This window comes from Thunnus albacares, chromosome 23, assembly GCF_914725855.1.
Source record: "Thunnus albacares chromosome 23, fThuAlb1.1, whole genome shotgun sequence".
NCBI classification, from domain to species: Eukaryota; Metazoa; Chordata; class Actinopteri; order Scombriformes; family Scombridae; genus Thunnus; species Thunnus albacares.
This window is the reverse complement of record NC_058128.1, coordinates 5,472,358-5,493,065: the sequence shown is the minus strand read 5'-3', so window position 1 is coordinate 5,493,065 and position 20,708 is coordinate 5,472,358. Positions and strand designations below refer to the sequence as shown.

The window sequence follows — 20,708 nt, the reverse complement described above, 5'->3', positions numbered from 1 at the left end:
AATTGTAGTAAGTAATCTTATATTGCAATATCAATATACTGTATTGTGATATAGTTATGTTTCTGGAAAATCTATTGAGATCCATAACATCCAGAATATTTGTAATTTGAATATTTTCCGCTTCAACATGGACATTTATTGGTGGGTTACATGACAATGTACTATGAGAAGCTAGAAATTTTGTAACTGTCAGAAAGTTTCCTTTACTGCATATACCAAGATAGCGATCCTTTAATATCTTGATTAGGTCATTGCAGGCGATGTTGCAAATCACTGAATAAAACGTCTTGACGGCAACATTGGATTTACAGGTTTTTTTGCATCAGTGTGGTGGAGCACTGTACCTTCATTTGTCACGTATCTGATTTGCTATATTTGTCAAAATCTGTTTCTCAATAAAACTCCAGAAAATGTATTATACCATGATGTATATTGATATCATGATAAATTAGGGCTGAGAGATATGGACAAAATCAAATATCACAATATTTTTGACCAAAAGATCTCGATATCAATATTGCAGCAACATTATAGAGATGACTATTGATGCTTTGACAAAATATTTACACTATGAGACTTTTGATAAATAATCATCAGTAATGTGGATATAATGAATAAAAGTATAAGTGGGTAAAGTCAAATAATAGAACAGTTTGGTAAATTCATAAAATTATATCACTTTACCATAATGCAGCCTTTAAAACCAGTAAACTGCCCTCGCAATGAGTAGTCTTTATCCAAAGCTAGACAGTTAGCCAACAGTCTGCAGTCCTCCAATAAACACAAGGCGTAACTTTTCTCGCATGTTTAATGAAGATCCACATTTACTGTAAAACTGCGACAAAGCACAAATGCAAACAGAAATCAGAATCTGAACAATATTCATTACACTGACATAACTGTAAAAAATAAAAATGCTGTGTCACTGAGCAAAGCAGGTTAGCTAACAGGTTGCAGCTATACTAGTCATCAATTTAGTCACCTCAAAACAAATACACAGCAAATATACGATGCATATAGTGTAAAGAAATCGCTAACACATAATACTCACAGACAAATAGTGTCCAAGGCAACAATGTTGAAAATAAATCGCTGCAGCAGATGCCGACACATGAGCTCTCTACTCTGTCTGGTTAGCTCTGGAGGAAACTCCCTGTTTTTTAACTACTTCTATTGAATGATCAGGAGGGGGCACTGCAGAGCACAAAAAACTACTTGCACTCAAACAAAGGGCAGAATAAACAGGAAAAGTCTCATATCACAATATCGATATAATATCAATATATTGCCCAGCTCTATGATATATTGATCTTATTCTTCCTCCATTGTTGTTCAAAAACTAAAAAAAATAACACGTCGATGAGCCACACCGTTGCACCGGTATCAGGCTTTGGATACAGTCACAATACTTATAAGTATTAATTGTTGACTTGGCTCTGCACATAAGATTTGTTTGTCTTATCCTTTTAATAGCAGTTAAAACAGCTGACTTTAGTGAGATGTATTTCATTCACATATGTAGGGATATGTCTTCATTGATCAAACCCTTAAAATAATACCTAAAGGGATCAATTCATGGCAGGTACCGGCTGATGCTTCTGGGATATTAGAATCGTCTGATGCTTTAGTGAAGAGTGGGAAAGACACAGCTGGGTGCATGCTGTGACTGGGTGGGCAGAGACACTGATATTGAGACTGACACTGTTTCCTGGTATAATGATGTCCTGTCATGGTGTTGATGCCAGCCACCGAGTATAAACTTCAAAAACGTTGCTATTTTTCTGATTTCCACTTCCCGACTTTGGATTTGCCTCCGAGTGAAATGTCTGTGCGCATAACATACATGTAGTCTACAAGCTGCTGCCCTTGAAAAAGAATAAAAAAGATATTGTACTCTGCCAAAAAAATCATCCAAGCCTAGTTATTATTGAATTAATTTGTCCTAAGAGGCAGCTTCATGTCAGTCTGGTCTCTAAAACACAAAACTGTAACATAAATTTGAGTCTTCCTGGTCAAGATTATCATGTGATATTTGGGTGAGACTATTTCTTTCCTCAGCCAAATTCATTCTATAGTTGCCTTCTGACAAAAAAAACATTTTTCTTGCAGCATAATGTATTTCTTGACGCTTTGCATATCCAACACTTTATTTGTGTCCTCGTCTAAAAGGCTTATGAAGCAGCAGACTAACCATTTGTGCTATACGTACCTTCTGTGCTCTTTCTGTACTTTCAGATAATAGTGATGCTTGCTAGACTACACAGCCTCTTATTAAGTCGGGTCACTTAGAGATCTACCTGGTGAGCAACAACTGTCTGGATGTTCGGTACAAAAAAAAAAGCGACCTGGCATTTAACCATGACCGCTGACACTGCAATAACTTGTCATTTTTAACTGTACTGCAGAGGGAGGGAAGATGTGAGTGGGTGGCTTTAACCTGAAACCAGCCGGGAGACAAAAAGTGGAGAGACAATTTTGCGTGGTCAAGAGCGAGAGAAATATGAGATGGCTGCAAAAGGGATAAAGGGATTTCAGAGTGAAAAGAGAGTTTGGCGATGCTGTCATTTGTTGCTCTAGGTGGAAATTTCTGGAAAAGAGCGGAGTGAGGGAGAGAAAAGTCAAAGACCACTGGGAGTGACGGATGCAGACAAATCGAACAGATACAGAGGATTGCACATATATTATTTTTCCAGTAATGTGGTGGTAAATTAAATGCTGAGTGAATTATGGCTTCCAGTTGGTGATTATCATAAGATAAACAAGCTCTAATACCAGCAAAATCAAAATCAAAACACACTATCCCCCTGTGAATTACATCAGATCATAACTTACTATGTTGTATTTACTGTATGTCGGGAGGATAAACCTCTTAATATACACACATACAATTCAAAAACATAGGTGCAAAATATTTAATATAAAGTGTCATTGAAAAAGGTAATTGCATTCACAGAATTAAGGGCGAACTGCAAAGCAAAAGTACGTGGAGACATTAGTCAGTGTTCTCCCTCTCTGTCCCTTTTCTCTCTTGTTCTGTGATGAGATTCCATTAGATGCCATTAAATCTCTGCCTAAGAGCCCTCTGAAGCTTGACAATTACAGAAATAAAAAAATCACAATCCTCATTGAGCGCTCTTCTGCATTAGGGGCTGCCTGGAGTCGCGTGGGAGCTGTTACACGGGGCCCCGGCATAGACCGAGTCAGAGGCTCTGCAGAGCTGCAAAGCACAGCTCATTAGAATGACTAAGAGCCCGAATGAAGGCCCTTATGTGAAAGCCATAATGGAGCAGGGCTCTTGTGCCGGAGCCGTAATGGAGGCTCTTGTGCAGTTGCGCTTGTCTCCCCTCCGCACAGCGGAGGCTTGAGCTGAAACTGCACGGCTGGAGAGCTGACCCCCGCCGAGTGGCTGCTGAGGTGCTCTAAACGCAGTGTGGCTATTGTGCTGGCAGGCTGGTCACAGAGCAGAGGGCTTTCACAGTGCTCTGTCACACAGTGAAGTGTGTGGAGGTGGTTTGTTAAAGGAATATTTGATCAAGTATGAGGTTAGACAGATATAAAATTTTGCTGATATTGGCCTTTCCATGTGATGTCCAGTGATGTTGTTCATCGCTGAAGATTCTCCCTTGAAAATATTATTCAGTTTGTGTTGTTTTTTTTTGCCACTTGCAAATTTTTTGTGTGATTGTAGCATATTTTGTAGCTGCATCATACATCATACATCAACAGCAGGGCGACTTTACTTAGCTGAACTAGATGCTGGAACAACCTCCTCTACTGCTGTCCTGTGTGACTGACTGTTCTGCTAACAGCGCTGTCAGCAGCCACGCAAGCGACGCTCCTCGGTGGGCTGGCATTTTATAACTGAACTATGACCAGGATGCGCTCTTAATACAGCCTGGTCGCCAAAATAAAACGTTGGCATTGTACGTTTCTGCAAACCATAGATACCTTGAATATGTACAGTTCAACATGTTTAATATGTAGCATATAGCATATTAACATGTATCATATCAACATCTCTAAAGTGACGTAGTTCACATGAAATTGTTGGAAAGTTGGAAATCAGCAGAGAACATTGTTCGAGACCACCTCAAAGCCAATGCCCGCTTCCCATTTCAAACGAAAAAAAACAGGTGTTTTTGGCGAGACGTTGGGACATTTGCAGCCATTTTTCTGGTGACAAAACTGGGTGCTTTTATTTATTTTTTTATTTTAACCCAAACTGGGATCTTTCCCTAACCCTAACCAGACCTTAACCACAGCGTTGTCACATCATAAAACATCATTATCCAACACTGAAACATAGACATTTAACGTATCTTTGGTTTGCAGAAATGTACAATGACAAAGTTTTTTTCTGGCCATTGGGTTGCTTAATATTTCTTTACTGTGTGATGTCATGTGTCCTATTTGACAGGTGTGGGACCTCTATTGGTATGCTGATGCATAAACTCATCCAGTGACTGCACCAGGATAACCTGGAAACAGCCAGAGGAAACTAGCAGCTGGTAAGTAAAGAGAAGTAAAGTCCATCATTCAGACACATTTAAGTTGTTTTGAATGAATGAAAGTGCTGACTTGGTTTTAAGTAGTTTAGTTTTTGTGTTTACATCTATACTGGGTGAACAGTGAAGCAACTATAGCCCACTTTTTTAGGTAGTCTGCCAACTGTAGGACAATGCAGGAGGTGGACGATTACAGCAAATACAGCCAAGGAGTTTTTTATGACCCAGCAGTGAGATGTTCTCCTCTGGCATTGTCATCACCTGACCTCAGTCCAGCTGAGCAGGTTTGTCACTCGCCAAAAATCAAACCAAAGGCAAAAGTCCAGTTTAAAGTTCAGGTCCGACATAGAATCACCAGGGGAGATATAAGTGCCAATGTACTGAAGTACAGATAAATTACAACAGAACTAACAAATATGTGTAATGGTGAAAATAGTCTTTCTTGAACAGCGTTAGCAGTCGTATTACAGTTTCCTTATTAAACATTTGCTGGTGCACAACTTAGCATTACATATGTGGCTCTACTAGAGTAGACAGACAATATGTTGGGACTTTTTCAGGTCATCTGTTTTAAACTTAACAAAACATTTTCTTTTATTACAGAGTTTCCAGAGGACCAGAGTAGAGAGCTTGTGAGACACCAGGGGAGACAGCTGTGGATGTAGTGTCGCTCACCTGAAATGCTTTTGCTGGGTTTCATGTCTGCTTTCTGAGTCCCAAACTGTACCTACCAAGACTGGCTTTCACAGCCAAACACAGTTTGCTTTTCAGTGCAAAGGACTAAGACACACATGGTGCTGGGTCTTTACAGTTATTGAAAATTTAAAAATAAATGAATTTGAGAATTCATATTAATCGGTGATTACATACACAGTCTGGCCTAATTCATCTGTTTGAAAGAATGCAGCGATCAAAAGAGGCACCACACGGTTAAATGCTCTTATCAAAGCATGATAAGATATGAGATATCAGTACAAACAATTGTAAACAATAAGTACATGAGCTTCAGTCTTTAAATCTTTGTCAGAAGTGGGATTTGAACCCACGCCTCCATTTGGAGACCAGAAGTCTTTTGCTCAGTATACTAGGTAAGCATTAGAGCCTTAAGTCTGGCGCCTTAGACCACTCGGCCATCCTGACAACTGTGTCTTGTCGTCAACCACAGTCAGTGTGGACTGCTAGATTAGCTAGAAGCAGTATTTTGGATTAACGATGTAGGATTTCAGCAGCTTTCTACCAACACTGTCAAATTTCTTCTGGACAGCGCAAATTTGTATAGTATAGAGGGGTTTAAGACACTAAATAGTTATATCTACCAAAATGTCCTTCTTGTCACACAAGGAGAAGGAGAAGCTTCTCACTGCTGAAGAAAGGCAGCTTTCTATAAGGTAAAGGCATGACATCTGTGTCAGGAGTGGGATTTGAACCCACACCTCCATTAGGAGACCAGAAATCCCTTTGCATAGGAAGGAGAGGAGCCTTGAGTCTGGCGCCTTAGACCACTCGGCCATCCTGACAACTGACTTTCAAAGGTAATCATTTTTAAACTGTACTTCATAAAAGCTAGCTAGAACCAGTATTTTGGACTGATGACCAAAGGTTTCACGAGCTTCCTCCCACAATTGTCAAATGTCTTCTGGACAGCCCAAATTTGTATAGTATAGAGGGGTTTAAGATACTAAATGATTATATCTACCAAAATGTTATCCTTCTGGTCACACACGGATAAGGAGAAGCTTTTCACTGCTGAAGAAAGGCAGCTTTCTATCTTGTAAAGCTAAATACATGACATCTGTGTCAGGAGTGGGATTTGAACCCACGCCTCCATTAGGAGACCAGAAGTCCCTTTGCTTAGGAAGGAGAGGAGCCTTGAGTCTGGCGCCTTAGACCACTCGGCCATCCTGACAATTGATGCCACATATGAACCATAGTGAGTCTGAACTTCATAAAAAGCTAGCTAAACGCGTCATGAAATGATCAAATAAAAGCCAAATTTATATTCTGCCAAATATCAACACATTAAATCATTAATGTCCCATAAAAGTCAATCACTTGCTTTTTGATTGTGAAGTTTAAGGAAGAATTCATTGAGTCTGGCGCCTTAGACCACCATGTAATCATAGTAAAACTATGATAACGTTTATAAAAGCTAGCTAGAACCAGTACATTAGATTGACGACCAAAGATTTCAGCAGCTCTCTATCATTGTAGTCCACTTTCTTCTGAATTGTCCAAATCTTAAGCATAGGGGGATTTAAGACTGTTACTGATCATCTGTCCAAAATTGGCATCCAATTATGATCAGAAGTGAACTAAAACTACATGGTTGTCTATTAAAGAATTAACTTGAAATCCTTTTTTTAAAAAGGATCCTGACGAATATCGACTACTGACAACGTTAATCAGTGTTGTCCCTCAAAAATCGATCACTCAGCTTTGAATATTATGAAGAGTTATTTTCATTTCTCATTTCATTTCACATCAAGACCTGTGTAAGCAATGTCACACTGCCCGTGTGGTCATATTGCTTGGCTGGAACTCTTTGAAATTTGCTTTTCAACCCGTCACAAAACATCTTAAGATTTGTGATTGTATCTGAAATGGTCAAGGGCTTAAAAACAGAATTGTGAAAGGATGAAAAGTTTGACAATACTGAGTTAGACAAATTAATCAGAAAATTAAAAGACCAAAATATGACTCATAACCATATGAGGTTATCATGTAGAAACATAGTCAACCCTAATTTTATGGAACAGAAAGTAATTTTAAAAGTTACCATATACTTAAATTAAATTCTCATTTAATATTTACCAATACCCCCTACCCCCCCAAAACGTTTAAAGCGTGCTGAACATACTAACAATGTACTTAACCTATTGATTATATATAATTAGTGCAATTACAAATATACTAGAATACACTTTCATGCACTTGACTGTATGATTTAGAGACACCATTAAATTATAATTAACTCCCCATCCACTTTAAATATATTTTTCCTCTCATTGCTTCACTTAGATGTTTGAGTTCCAATGTGCAGACTTTGACCCTCTGGTGTTATAGGATAAAACACGCAGTTGCACTTTAAAGGAAATGAGACTGTGTAATTAATTACATTATTGCACTTGAAAATTGAGCATTTTAACAATGCAGTGGACCGATTTAGCCTGGGACTGTGCAATCTACTGTGCATGACATTTGAGCTTACTGTATATATGTTGCATTGATTGAGAAAAGACCTTGGTTGAACCAGTCTATTCTAAATCAGCATATAGTACAGTATCTGCTAATCTTTATAGTGTACTGCTTTCATACAAGAAAACAATGTCCACATTGTTTTTACAGTATTTATTTCAAAAATTGAATTATTTTTTGTTTTCTTAGATGTTCCTGGAGCTGTCTCACCACCGTCCACTATTACTTACATTATTTTTTCCAGCTGTGAGTACTGTAGCTCCCTCAATTTGTTCTGTGCATTGCATTGTGGGAGAATATTATTCATCGATAGCACACACAAAAATCAATCAAAAGTCAATTTTGTCACTTTTCCATTATGAACACAATAAACATTCAAACCTGCTATATAGTGAATGAATGATCCAACTGCGGTGAATGATGAATGAGCAGAATACACTGAATGAAACTTATTGACTCTTTTGTCCACTCTACTGCTGTGTTTTTTAGATATATATTGTATAGTCTGAATATACGTTCGTATTTCTATCTCCAGTGGATTGGAAATGTGTTTTATTTCTTTAGGGGAGATGTCAATCAAAGACAATCTGTGCAGGCCCACACACTCCTAAGTAGAGGTCTAATCAAGCAAAATAGGCAAAAACACCTCTGAGGGTCTATCATTAGGGGCCTTTAAACTGGGAGAAACAGAAGAATTTAAAAATATATTATGACCCGGCCTAGGAGAAACCCTGGCGCAACATGAAAATGACACTCCCTCTTCCCAGCTCCCAAGAAACAGCAGCGACAAGGGATTTTGAAGCCTTTAAATGTTTATTTCATAGTTGTGGTAACTTAACAGAAAGAGGAGGAAAGATATTAAACAAACATGCTATCCACCCCTACAGAAACTGAGCTGTTAAATATAATTGCAAAGTCATTTACAATACTGTACATAGTGGGTCAGAGAAACAGAACAACAACAACAACAATAACAATAGATACATGATTAGTAACAACAAACAGCAGCAATGGCAGGAACAGCAGGAGAAGAAGTCAAGTTAGTAACATGCATTAATGGTAAATGAATACATACAGGTGGAGAGGGAGGAGCTCAGTGCATCAATGGAAGTCCCCCGGCAGCCTATAGCAGCATAACTAAGGGCTGATCCAAGGCCCTATCAAAAAGGATAGTTTTAAGCCTACTCTTAGAGAGGGTAGAGAGGGTGTCTGCCCACCCGGACCGAATCTGAAAGATGGTTCCGCAGGAGAGTAGCCTGACAGTTGAAGGCTCTGCCTCCCATTCTACTTTTGGAGACTGTAGGAACCACCAGTAAGCCTGCATTCTGGGAGCACAGTGTTCTAGTGGGGTAATAGGGTACTATGAGCTCTCAATAATTACAGAGATCAATGGCATAGAACCAACAGCAAGCATGCCAAAAGTAGTTACAAAAAATGTCCAGCAGGTGTTGCACTGTGTGAATGTCCTCATCAATAGGTTTGTACACTAAATGTCTAAAAAAATAAATAGAAATGTGGATAAGTTGACATCTAGACAAAAAACAGGCATCTATAGATGGGCATTTATGCAGTGACTAATCTACACGGACAGTGCACATCATATGAAACGTCAGCTATTGTGCAGTAATTCTGTATGGGATATCTCATCGAGGTAGCATTTAATGTGTTGATATTTGGCAGAATATAAATTTGGCTTTTATTTGATCATTTCATGGTGCGTTTAGCTAGCTTTTTATGAAGTTCAGGCTCACTATGGTTCACATGTGGCATCAGTTGTCAGGATGGCCGAGTGGTCTAAGGCGCCAGACTCAAGGCTCCTCTCCTTCCTAAGCAAAGGGACTTCTGGTCTCCCAATGGAGGCGTGGGTTCAAATCCCACTCCTGACACAGGTTTCATGACTTTAGCTTCACAAGATAGAAAGCTGCCTTTCTTCAGCAGTGAGAAGCTTCTCCTTATCCATGTGTGACCAGAAGGATGACTTTTTGGGAGATATAATCATTTAGTGTCTTAAACCCCTCTATATTATAGAGATCTGGGCTGTCCAGAAGAATTTTGACAACTGTAGGAGAAAGCTCCTGAAACCTTTGGTCTTCAATCCAAAATACTGGTTCTAGCTAGCTTTTATAAACTACAGTTTGAAAATGATTACCTTTGACAGTCAGTTGTCAGGATGGCCGAGTGGTCTAAGGCGCCAGACTCAAGGCTCGTCTCCTTCCTGAACAAAGGGACTTCTGGTCTCCTAATGGAGGCGTGGGTTCAAATCCCACTCCTGACACAGATTTCATGCCTTTAGCTTTACAAAATAGAAAGCTGCCTTTCCTCAGCAGTGAAAAGCTTCTCCTTATCCGTGTGTGACCAGAAGGATGACTTTTTGTAGATGTAATCATTTAGTGTCTTCAACCCCTCTATACTATACAAATTTGGGCTGTCCAGAAGAAATTTGACAACTGTGGGAGAAAGCTGCTAAAATCCTACATCGTTAATCCAAAATACTGCTTCTAGCTAATCTAGCAGTCCACACTGACTGTGGTTGACTACAAGACACAGTTGTCAGGATGGCCGAGTGGTCTAAGGCGCCAGACTTAAGGAGTTACTGAGTATACTGAGCAAAAGACTTCTGGTCTCCAAATGGAGGCGTGGGTTCAAATCCCACTTCTGACAAAGATTTAAGGACTCAGGCTTGATGATACAGTGATAGAAAGCTCTCTTGTACGAGAAGCTTCTTTAATTGAACAGGCTGTTGCATTGTGGAACAATATTATAAACATAATTCAGATTTTTTTTGCAAAAGGGATGACATACTACTTGACACATTATTATGTAACTGACTACTAACAGTGAGGACTACAGTTAGTTTCAATTAACAACAACCATGGAATACCCTTTAGAGTCAAATCACTTGCATGTAAGTCTACAGTATATTGTCAGAGACGGCCAAAGAAGAAATAACAACAACAGATCCTTGCAGGCTCCCAACGGTCCCCGTCAACTCCCCTGACAGGGAGCCGCCAGTGCCCCCGAGATCCTTGCCAATTCGAAATGTTGATGAGCAGACAAAGAGGGAAACTATTAGACAACTTTGTGAAAAAATGTACCCGAAAACAGTCAAAGTTATGTGCATTTCCTGATTCCATTGACAATCCCTGGGTTGGTTCTGCCACCTCTGGGTTTTTTTTTGTTTGTTTTTTTACATAGTTTTATCTCCAAAGTGTGTAAAACAAGTTATGAATTATGTTCATTATTTAGGCTATTTGTTTATTTAATGTAGCCACTCCTCAAATTGAGCTGCAGCCAACACGCTTCAAAAAAATGCGCAACTTTTACTTTGAAGGTGAGCTGTCTCTGTTTCCGGCTCTCGACTTCCTTTTTCAATTATCTGTGGTATAAGTTGAATAACGGAACAAGCGGACACTTTAGCACGCTGAATTGCATTACACTTCTTAAGACAATGAAATCTGGAAATACCCCGAAAAATGGGGTTTTCATTGTACAACGTGAACAACTGCAAATGAATTATACTTGTACTTGTAAGATTGCACACACCCCATGTACAGCTTTAAAAACAGAGATTTATCCCAGACTGTATTTATTATTCTCAGTAGATATTCTAATAACATTACACATTGTATAGCAGACTGTATAGTGATGGGAGAATGATTTTGGACACAACCCCAGAATATCCTATATTACTTAAAATGTGGAATGGGTCACTATGCTTTAAAATTGTTTGCGGTTTAAACATTCAACTGCCTTGTCATCAACAGACAAATAAATCAGCATAGATTTTCTCTGAACTTGTCAAATGTAATAAGAATAGCTGCCCTTGTTGGTTTTGTGTTGACATTTAAAAAATCTTGGTTGACTCTTTAATAAAGTGCTCACTGTTTTAATTTTATCTTAGATACACAATAATCCTTGACTTGTTCTTCCAAGTCAAAACTTTTGATTAAATTATTCCTCATGAACCTGCTTAGAGAGTTTGTATCTATGAAACACGTTTTAATTCAGTCAGGTATTAGCTGTTACCATAGATGTCTCTTTATAAATATATTCTCGGCTGTGAGGTTGACAAGCAGAGTGTTCTCACAGCCTCTCTAATTTCTCTCCCTGTTAAATATCACTAGTCCTATTGCTGCTTAAATGCAACTCTGTTTTAAGCGGAGTGACATTTAAAAGAAACACAAGACCTTTTGCAACACAGGCTCTGTGAAAAATGAAACTCTTGAAATCTCCTGCATGAAACGCTAAAGCTGTGCTTTAATTATAGGAGAGTTAAAGTTAAAACTCATATTCATGTCAGTGGAGGTGGAGAAGATTAATTTGCGCAGTCTAAAAATGGATGAAACATTTAACTTGTGAGGGAGGAAATGTGTGTATCATTCTCGCTCATTCCTGTAATATGGACGAGCTTGTTGGCAGTCGTGAATGCCAGGTCATCTCGTTCTTTCTACTTTTGTGTGTATGTGTGTGTGCGAGAGTGTGTGTGTGTGTGTGTGTGTGTGTTCGCGTCTGCATCTCTATCTCAGTGTGTGGGCACATGAGCCGCAAAGCTGTTGCATGGCCTCATCGATTTCATGCCCTCTTCTCACATCTATTCACATCTCCTCTCCGACTCACCTCCCTCCTCCCGGTCCTCCTCCTTCTCTTTTGGTCCGTTGCCCATGGCGATGGTTCACCTCGGTAACCAGCGGCTGAGCAGGAAGTGGGAGGCGGCCTGGTGAGAAGAGGACCTCCCGTGAGTGTTGTGTAAGGTGGTCACGTGACGGGGGGGCCTTCGATCTGCGCCAGCGGGTGGGGTTAGGGGTCGATGGTGAGGGGTTTGTTCACTGCAGGCTTTAAAAAGCGGAGGGAGTATGTTAAACATCTTATCGATCCACATGCTCCTTCGATGCCGGAAACCATGGATAAAGAGTACACAGTCAAAAAGCTTGTGCACATAAACTCTCATATATCACATGGATACAAGGAAGCAGAGAGAGAGATGGAGGAAGGAAGGAACTAGAACAAGAGACCTTGAAGGAATAAGAGCTTTAAATATAAAGCAAGGGTTTCTCAAAAGCACCTTATGTCTCTCTGCCAGATGTGAGTGCTTTGGGAAGTAGGCCAATGTATCCTGGTGGGAGGGTGGGTTATTTTCAGGCGGGGGTATTGTACTAGAGGAAGCCTTCAAATGATGTTGGCGGGGGGCCGTCATATACAGAGGGCCATTCCTCTTCAGAAAAACACTAACTGTTCTACTTACAAGAAAATCAAGAGTTCAAAGCTGAAGAAAAGTGGCTTCAGTGGGGTGTAGCGATGAAGTCAGCTCAGAGTTTTGTATGGATAGTGATAAAGGCTTTTCTTAAGAACACATTTTTTTCTTTTGACTTTAAAAACCAAACAAACTGAGGATTAAAAAGTAGACTGTGACATCCCATTGGAATCACATTATGATGATATGACCACGTTGTTATTAGTTTTAAAAACATTTTTCTTGTTGTAATCCTTAATACTGTTCATTGCATTGAAAATCAATTAGACTTTTGCTCTCTTTTAATATAACCTAGTCATATTGATAGCAGCTTTTAAATATTTTGATATCATTTCAAGCTGTACCAACAACGTGTCTGGCTGCACCTTTGTCTGTTTTCATGGCAGGAGAGAGTCTGTGAGCATGCCGTGCATTCCTGTGACCAAGCATGCCCCCTTTGTGTGCATGAGCGTGTTTGTGTGTGCATGTTGGTAGCGGCTGCATGGGGCTCAGTGCTTACTCAGTAATTCCCTGGTCCCAGGCTGTGTATTAGCGGCTGATCCAGCCGACTGGGCCAAGCATCCACATTCAGTCGGCTTGGGATCTGCAGCTCAGAGCAGGATGCTGCCCATGCTCTCTGATGCCTCCCTAAGCTCTCCAGCACAGAGCAATCTACTGGCACCGAACGGCACAATCAGTGTGTGTGTGTGTGTGTGTGTGTGTTTGCTGAGTGTTTGTGCTCATTTCAGTTTACTCCTGCTTTTTGTCATCTCTCTAGCCTGTTCTACCTCGGTCGTTGGCCTCTCTTGGCCTGGCCTGGCTTGGTTAGCTGGTGCTGTGCCCCTTGTTCCTCTTTCATGCCAGGCCAAGCTGACAGTGACACTAACAACCAGAAACATCAGGATTTCTCAACCCTAGCACAACCACTGTTTACCAAACTGCTTTTTTTCTTTCTTTGTCTGTCTTTCTTTTTATTTGTCATCCAATTCTTATTTGTTCTTTGTCTGTTTTCTCTCAACTTCTCAGTTTGTCCTCTTTGTCTGGGAAAACCATGACCTCCGCTGCCATAACTGTTGAATAAAGATTTCCTGTTTTACATCTTTGCCACTTGGTAATTTGCTAACATGGCCCACTAGACTGTGTTTTGTGATTTATTGTGTGTTTCTGTCATTGTCCATCCATGTCTGCGTGTGGTGGAGGCAGCCAGTCAGTCTGCCAGACAGTCCAGTTGTCTGAAATGCAGCTAAATTGGCTCATTTATGTAAATATTCAGTCCAGGGCTGTCTTGCCCAACCTTGGCCTCAAACAACAACAAGTCTACAGGGGGAGCTTTGGAAGGCTCCATTTTGCAAAACTAGAGGCATTGTTAGAAACCAAAAGACAAGACAAACAGAAGCATTGTTTGCCAGACATATTGTATTTAGAATAATGATGCATTTGACAGAGAGCGACAAAGTTTATTTTGATTGTGTCACGGCATTGTTAGATGATGAGGTGAACTGTAAGTCAGCTAGTTTTGACAATGTAATGATGAGAAACATCTCTGAAAAACAAAACAGAAAGCTCCACATATATTTGATCACGGCCTCCAGTATCCGTCTTGTTTTGGTTTTAATTCATAAGTTATATAATGTCTCTTACATAATGTCTGTCACAACTCCACATTGCTATATGGTACATTTGCAGGAATTATTCTCATATTGGTATGATTCTGTTAGACACTGTGTCCTTTATGTAGCAAGAATACCATGATGCTGGTGGCCTAAATTCATATTACCTTATTTTGGGCTATATGGAAAACATATAAAACATACAACCAAGCGTCATAGTTACCTTACCATACCCAAATTTTCATCATACCTTACTGTATTTGTGAGGCGTGCATATTTTACCAATACTTCATGAGGCTATTGACAGATGGGATGGTGTCATCTCCCTTTCATTTGAGCGGAGGAATCCACCAAAGATCACATATGTCGCAGCTTGTTTTCATCCTGGATCCATTAACTGCCACTTTGCAGAGTAATAGAAATATAATTGGATTTAAGTCTGATCCATTGGAACACAAACATTTTTATATTTGATGATCGGTCGCTACTAACTCCAAAAATTGGGGTATCAGAAATCTACTGGAATCGACTAACTTAAAGCTAACTTTTTCTGACGTCTTGTGGTTTGAATTCTCGCGTTGCTGCAGTGATGTGCAGATGTTCTGCAGGACCCTGTGACATCACTGTTGGGTGTTTTTTTAAAAAGCACACTTCTGATCACATCCATCAGTAGACCTAATGCTCGCTGTGGTCAGCAGGGAAATGGACTTGAAAAGCAGAGAGGACACTGCTTCTTAGTCCTTTCAGTAATCCTTTAATTCCTTTCTGAAGTATGTAGTTTACAATTAGCTGGATGAAATTAGAGGCCATGCTATTGTCTGGAGCTGTGTCTCAAATCACATTCTTCTGTTAGTACACTTTCATGTAGTACACTGTGTACACTATTTATTACTAGCGTAGTGCGCAAATTTCTACAGGGTAGTGTTGTCTCAAATCAAACACAGCCATTGTGCACTTACTGGAAATGACGATCGCAAATTAGCATTAGCTAGCGTTAGCATTCACGTTATCGTTTGCACTACTAAATCATTACAGACTGCTAAATTATCCGACAACAGTATAGTGGTGCTTAGTGCTAAAAAACACATGTATAACTTACATTTGTATAATGCGGCGATGTTCACTGTAGTGACAACGTACCCGGCTGCCATTTCCAGTTTGAAAAGCGGTTGCTCCCCTTCCGCTACGTAGCCAAGATGGCAACCATTAAGGGCGAGAAGTGTCCATAGTTCCACACTCAACTTTTTGACTGTTTTGAGTGCACCATCCGGGTACTCACACTGCATTTCCCATACCTCTCAGTGTGAACACACTTATGCACTCAAAATGTTAAGTGTAAGTACAGAAGTATGCGATTTGAGACACAGCGTAGTACATGTCCTCCAGCCATGAGAACCAACTGGAAAGTTTAGGTGGACATGTTCTTTCTTGCGAATGGGTTGAACCATCCCACCAGTCATCTAACCAGTGGCAGCTTAGGCAGTGGAGGTAGCAGCAAGTTTGCCGTTTATTGCAAGAGCTTCTGGATCTCTTGCACTAAAGATTCATGCTTGAAGTATCACTCAGACAAAATGATCAAGTTTTAAAGAGCGTATATATGGCATTGGTAGTTGACATATAGGAATAGTATTAACACATAATATCCTTGTAGTTGTGTCCATCATAACTATGGTTCTCCTTCCTTGGAGGTCTGGAGTGCCAGCCCACTTCCATACACCTCCATCATTCTTGGAATCAGGAAGTTCGTACAGATCGTTACTGATAATCAGCTCTTTGGGAATTTCTTGTGGGATTGGTAGATCGTACCTGAGTTCTTATCCACTGCTCTTTTTTCATAGCTGTTGAAAATAAACTTTACTGAGCACATGTGGCAATATTTATCTAACTTGACTTTTTATAAAAGCCAATGGTAGATGCTTAGAAAATTAGTTGAACACAGTACACAAGAGATCTATTGTTTACTACACAAGATACTCAGTTCCTATATCCTTTACCCTGATTATTCACAGTATCCGTCTTCAGTGGAGTTTGCTCTTCCATTCATAGCACTAAAATTCATTTCAGAGCACAAGCCAGTGTCATCTGAGCATTATCTCATGAAGCCGAAACAGGGAAGGAAATGCTGCAGCATTGTGTTTGAGCTGGTAATCTAAATTGTTTTCTACTCTGAATGTTTGGTGAGCACGACGCTGTAAATGGTAAACATAATCGGCAGCCGCTGCGACGTATCAAAATAGGATGAATGGGTTGTAGTTACTGTATGCATGTGTACTCTGTGAACATAGGTTACAGAATATGATTTGATAGCATGATTAGCAAACAAGTCAGATCACATATAATTCCCTTTATCAGATAATAAGCCAAATGCCTCTCCTCTGTGCATGTAGGTGCGCATGAATGACCACAGTAAATTATCTTATTTGTTTGCTTGTATGATGAATCAGATGAAAATGCAAAAACTTTGGCAGTCAGTGAACAAAAAGCTGCTTTAAAAAAAAAAAAAAAAGTCAATTACAGGAACTGATCCAGGCTTTTAATTTGTTTGACAAGGAACTTTTAATTCATTTGCGATATGTGAAGAAGAAAGTATGATAGGTGAAAATGGTCAATATGTTTTAAATACAAAAAAAAACAACCTTTCAGTTTTGACATTGAATGGATTATCAGTTGGCTGAGGGAATACAAGAGTTTTATAAGACAAAATATAGAAAATTACATTGTTGGTGGTGGTCTTAAGACTTCTAAAACTATGCTGAAAAGATACTAATTGATTAGTCGATGGACGGAAGATTTATTAACAATTCTGATGGACACAAACACCAGAAATGTATTTGTAAGGTCGGTCGAGCAGATAAGGCATAAAAACTGAGACAAAATCCAGTTATGTTGTCCAGATGTGTTTATTTACCAGTGGAAACCGACAGTCCTGAGCAGCAATATGTACAAAAAATAACTGAAGAAAAACATAAAATATAAGAAATATCTACTACTTCTACTGGTTCTTGTGCCTTATTTTCAATTTATTTTATTTGATAGGGACGATGCAATTTAACATAGTTCCGATACAGAGCATGAAACTGATGTACCGCTATTGCTAATTTTTAACTCTTGTCCCTAGTTGGGTTTTACATACACAGTGTAATTCAAATATAAAGCTTTCATCATCATAAAAACCACAAAGTAAAAACACATTCTGTGTGTTTGACCCACGATAGAAAATAATATTAACACTTTGTCGGCGGGGCCTCCCGACTTTAACGAAGAAGTAATGATGATGATGTGAAATCATGCTACGCTAATGCACTGCTTTTCTCTGATTTACATCATTATAAATTGAATATCGTTTATATCTCATCAACTAAAAATTCTGCACTTGTATCTCTATCTCAGTCCATGTGCATATTAGTTTAGGTGAAAGGTGTTAGGACCGACTTAACTTTTATCATTCAGCTTTGACTTTGAGAACTTTTTTTGGCCTCTCAGATTGGCTGACAGTCAACGCTTGCCTTTTCCAGCCCTCACACTCACCCCCAGCTTAAAATAAATATCCCTTCTGTTACCTTTTATCATATTCCATATTCCTAGTCTTCATCACATGTGCCTGCAAATTCCATCTCCCAGATTAGCTCACTTTACATCTGACAGATCTAACTATGAATATATTTGAATATATCTTAGCGGGGTCTGCACACACGTGCGTATGATATATCACATGTAATAGGATTGCTGGGGTGTGTGTTTGTGGCCGTGAGTTCTTTGTACCCTGGCATCCGTCAGGACCCAGCTGTGTTGGTGTCTCCTCCATCACAGGAGAGTTAGCTCTTTGTGAGGTAATTAAAGTAGAAGCATCTGTTCCAACTCTGCAGCTCTCACACCTGAGCTGCTACTAACTTGACCGGCGACCGCCAGCCAAACCGCCGTCTCTGCGGATTTCCGAAGACAAATGACGGCGATGGATTTTGTTCATGCGGACAGAGTCGTTGCAAGGTTGCGGCAGCCATGAGGATTCAGGACTTTTTGTTTCTTCATCATGTTGGGAACGTCACCGTGTCTGGTTTTTTTTTTTTTTTTTTTTGATGACTTGAGCCTGGATTAGACTTGAGCAAGAGAAGAGGAAAGAATACAATAAATATTAAGGTTTTGTAAGCCCTCATACACGATACACAGCTTAATCTTTATTCCGTGGCTTCAAGCTTTTTATGTGATCGGCTCTTTTTTTTTTCTTCTTCTCTGATTTTCTGTGTGATTATTTCTTATTGATCTGACATTTCCAAGCAACAAATAAGCATCCAGGCACAATATATTGTCTCTTAACTCACAGTCTGCACTGAAAGCAGGGACTTTTTTTTTCAAATGTGTTGAATCCTGATGTTTACAACCACCAACAACCCTGTGCTTTCGCAAATATTTGACCATTTTTACCATTTAAACAGAATATGTAGAGCGCAGTAAAGGTTTTATGTCTCTGAAGGGCAATTTAGTGATCTGTTAACTGCACAGTGGTGAAAATATTTAACTAGAGATCATTTGAGAGGCACAAACTGAGGTAAAGATGAGAGAATTTAGTAGAATACATCAACAGCAGATTGTCTTCCCAGTAAAAGATGTGGTACTGACAGACCACCTGTCAGAAAACTGTGGATTTAACTATATTTTGGCAACAATATAAGTGTTTGGAACGTACTAAGTGTAGTTTACAGACAGACAACATGGACGTGGATGCTGTAGCAGTAGTATATTTTGCCATCCACTGTATCTGTTGTGAATCCCAGCTGACTACCTCTGCTAAGCTTACAAACTTCTGAGCCACCTTTCAAGCCAACATATGGTGAATGTTTGATTCTCAAAAACACTGTTTTTTGAAGCAGAATCCGTTTAAAACAAAAAAAAAAAAAGGATTTTTCTCTTGAGGGTAACTTTTGCTGTAGATCAGCTTCTTGTACTGTCAAGTGATGAAGTGTATTGTACAAGTAGCTTCCCTGGAGTTGGAAAAAGCCAGCTGGTAAGCACATAACGTCCAATCCCCACACTGTTTTTTTTGTGTTGTGTCCAGACGAAGGTAATGATGTAACAAGTCCCTTAACTCCAACCAATCTTGTTCCACATGCACAGAAAACTGTGTTGTGGATTTTCGGAGCTGATGCACTGGCAGTTATCAGTTTGAAGAAGAGAAGACCAAACCAAACTTCGTATGATGATTCTGGGAAAACTTTAATGAAGAACCTTGCAAGGGAGAGCGACTCAAGGGACACCTCCTGTTCGTACGGTGTCCCCTAACTCGTCTGACCCTCACAGTCCAAAACCAGCCTTTAAGCCAATCATAGAAACTAGTTCGTCAGTTCCGAATCATAAACCTATGACCTAAATCTGTATCTTTGGTTTGTCTTGTTGCGTCTGATGATGACCTGCATTCTGGCCTTGGTTCGCCTGTGAGGCTCCTGGTTTATTAAACAACATGTGTTATCTTCTGTTTGAGAGAACAGAAGAGTACAGCTTGACATTCTGTTGTCCTGGTCAGTTATGGAATATCCATAACAAACTGTAGCAAACTCATGAAAAGAATTATTTTTTTTGTGTGTGTGTGTGTGTGTGGCTGTGTACAGTTTAAGCATATGCACATATGCACATATGCACACACAAACACATACACAATTACAGTCAATTACACCTGCAGAGGAAAATAACTCTGCATGCTGTTTCATTTCCAGTCGGAAAGCAAGAGTTGATCACCTCCTATATGGCTGCAAACTTCCCTTAACTGGAGATAGAGTAACTGTGGGGCCCCAGCTATAAATGCAAAGCCAAGTGTCAAAGCCACAGGTTGGCTGGAGCAAAGCGGGAGTGTGTGTGTGTGACAAAGTGTAACAGTATGTGTCTCCGTGTTTGAACAAGAACCCTGTCCTCCCTATCCTTTCCAATCTCACACACAGCAGTGGACCTATCACTGCGCAGGTTTACTCATCAACTCACCCGTGGAGCCCCTCGATTTGAAGCGATGCTACATTAGTTCTGGTAGCTGAAAATATACGAGGAGCTGTGGGAGACATGCCGTTTTGACAGCCTGCTGTATTGAGCAATTTGTAAGGACGCAGCGATACATTGTTTTAGTCACTTCCTCCAGATATTTGCAAGATTGTTTTCATATTAATGTTTTTTTTTTTTTTAATG

General features: G+C 39.7%; 1 long non-coding RNA gene and 6 other non-coding genes across 7 annotated transcripts; 3 read left to right on the top strand and 4 right to left on the bottom strand.

Moving 5' to 3' along the window:
- Window positions 1–514: 514 nt before the first annotated feature.
- Window positions 515–15,860, bottom strand: LOC122975340. The gene is made up of 3 exons (XR_006400632.1): window positions 15,850–15,860; window positions 11,253–11,254; window positions 515–711 (listed from the first exon to the last, which is right to left on the bottom strand). It is a non-coding gene; the product is annotated as an uncharacterized LOC122975340 (long non-coding RNA).
- On the bottom strand, window positions 5,527–5,645 carry trnal-uaa. The gene is made up of 2 exons: window positions 5,608–5,645; window positions 5,527–5,572 (listed from the first exon to the last, which is right to left on the bottom strand). It is a non-coding gene; the product is annotated as a tRNA-Leu (tRNA).
- Window positions 5,912–6,022, bottom strand: trnal-caa. The gene is made up of 2 exons: window positions 5,985–6,022; window positions 5,912–5,957 (listed from the first exon to the last, which is right to left on the bottom strand). It is a non-coding gene; the product is annotated as a tRNA-Leu (tRNA).
- On the bottom strand, window positions 6,301–6,411 carry trnal-caa. The gene is made up of 2 exons: window positions 6,374–6,411; window positions 6,301–6,346 (listed from the first exon to the last, which is right to left on the bottom strand). It is a non-coding gene; the product is annotated as a tRNA-Leu (tRNA).
- Window positions 9,476–9,586, top strand: trnal-caa. Its single transcript has 2 exons — window positions 9,476–9,513; window positions 9,541–9,586. It is a non-coding gene; the product is annotated as a tRNA-Leu (tRNA).
- Window positions 9,865–9,975, top strand: trnal-caa. The gene is made up of 2 exons: window positions 9,865–9,902; window positions 9,930–9,975. It is a non-coding gene; the product is annotated as a tRNA-Leu (tRNA).
- trnal-uaa lies at window positions 10,250–10,361 on the top strand. The gene is made up of 2 exons: window positions 10,250–10,287; window positions 10,316–10,361. It is a non-coding gene; the product is annotated as a tRNA-Leu (tRNA).
- Window positions 15,861–20,708: the final 4,848 nt, after the last annotated feature.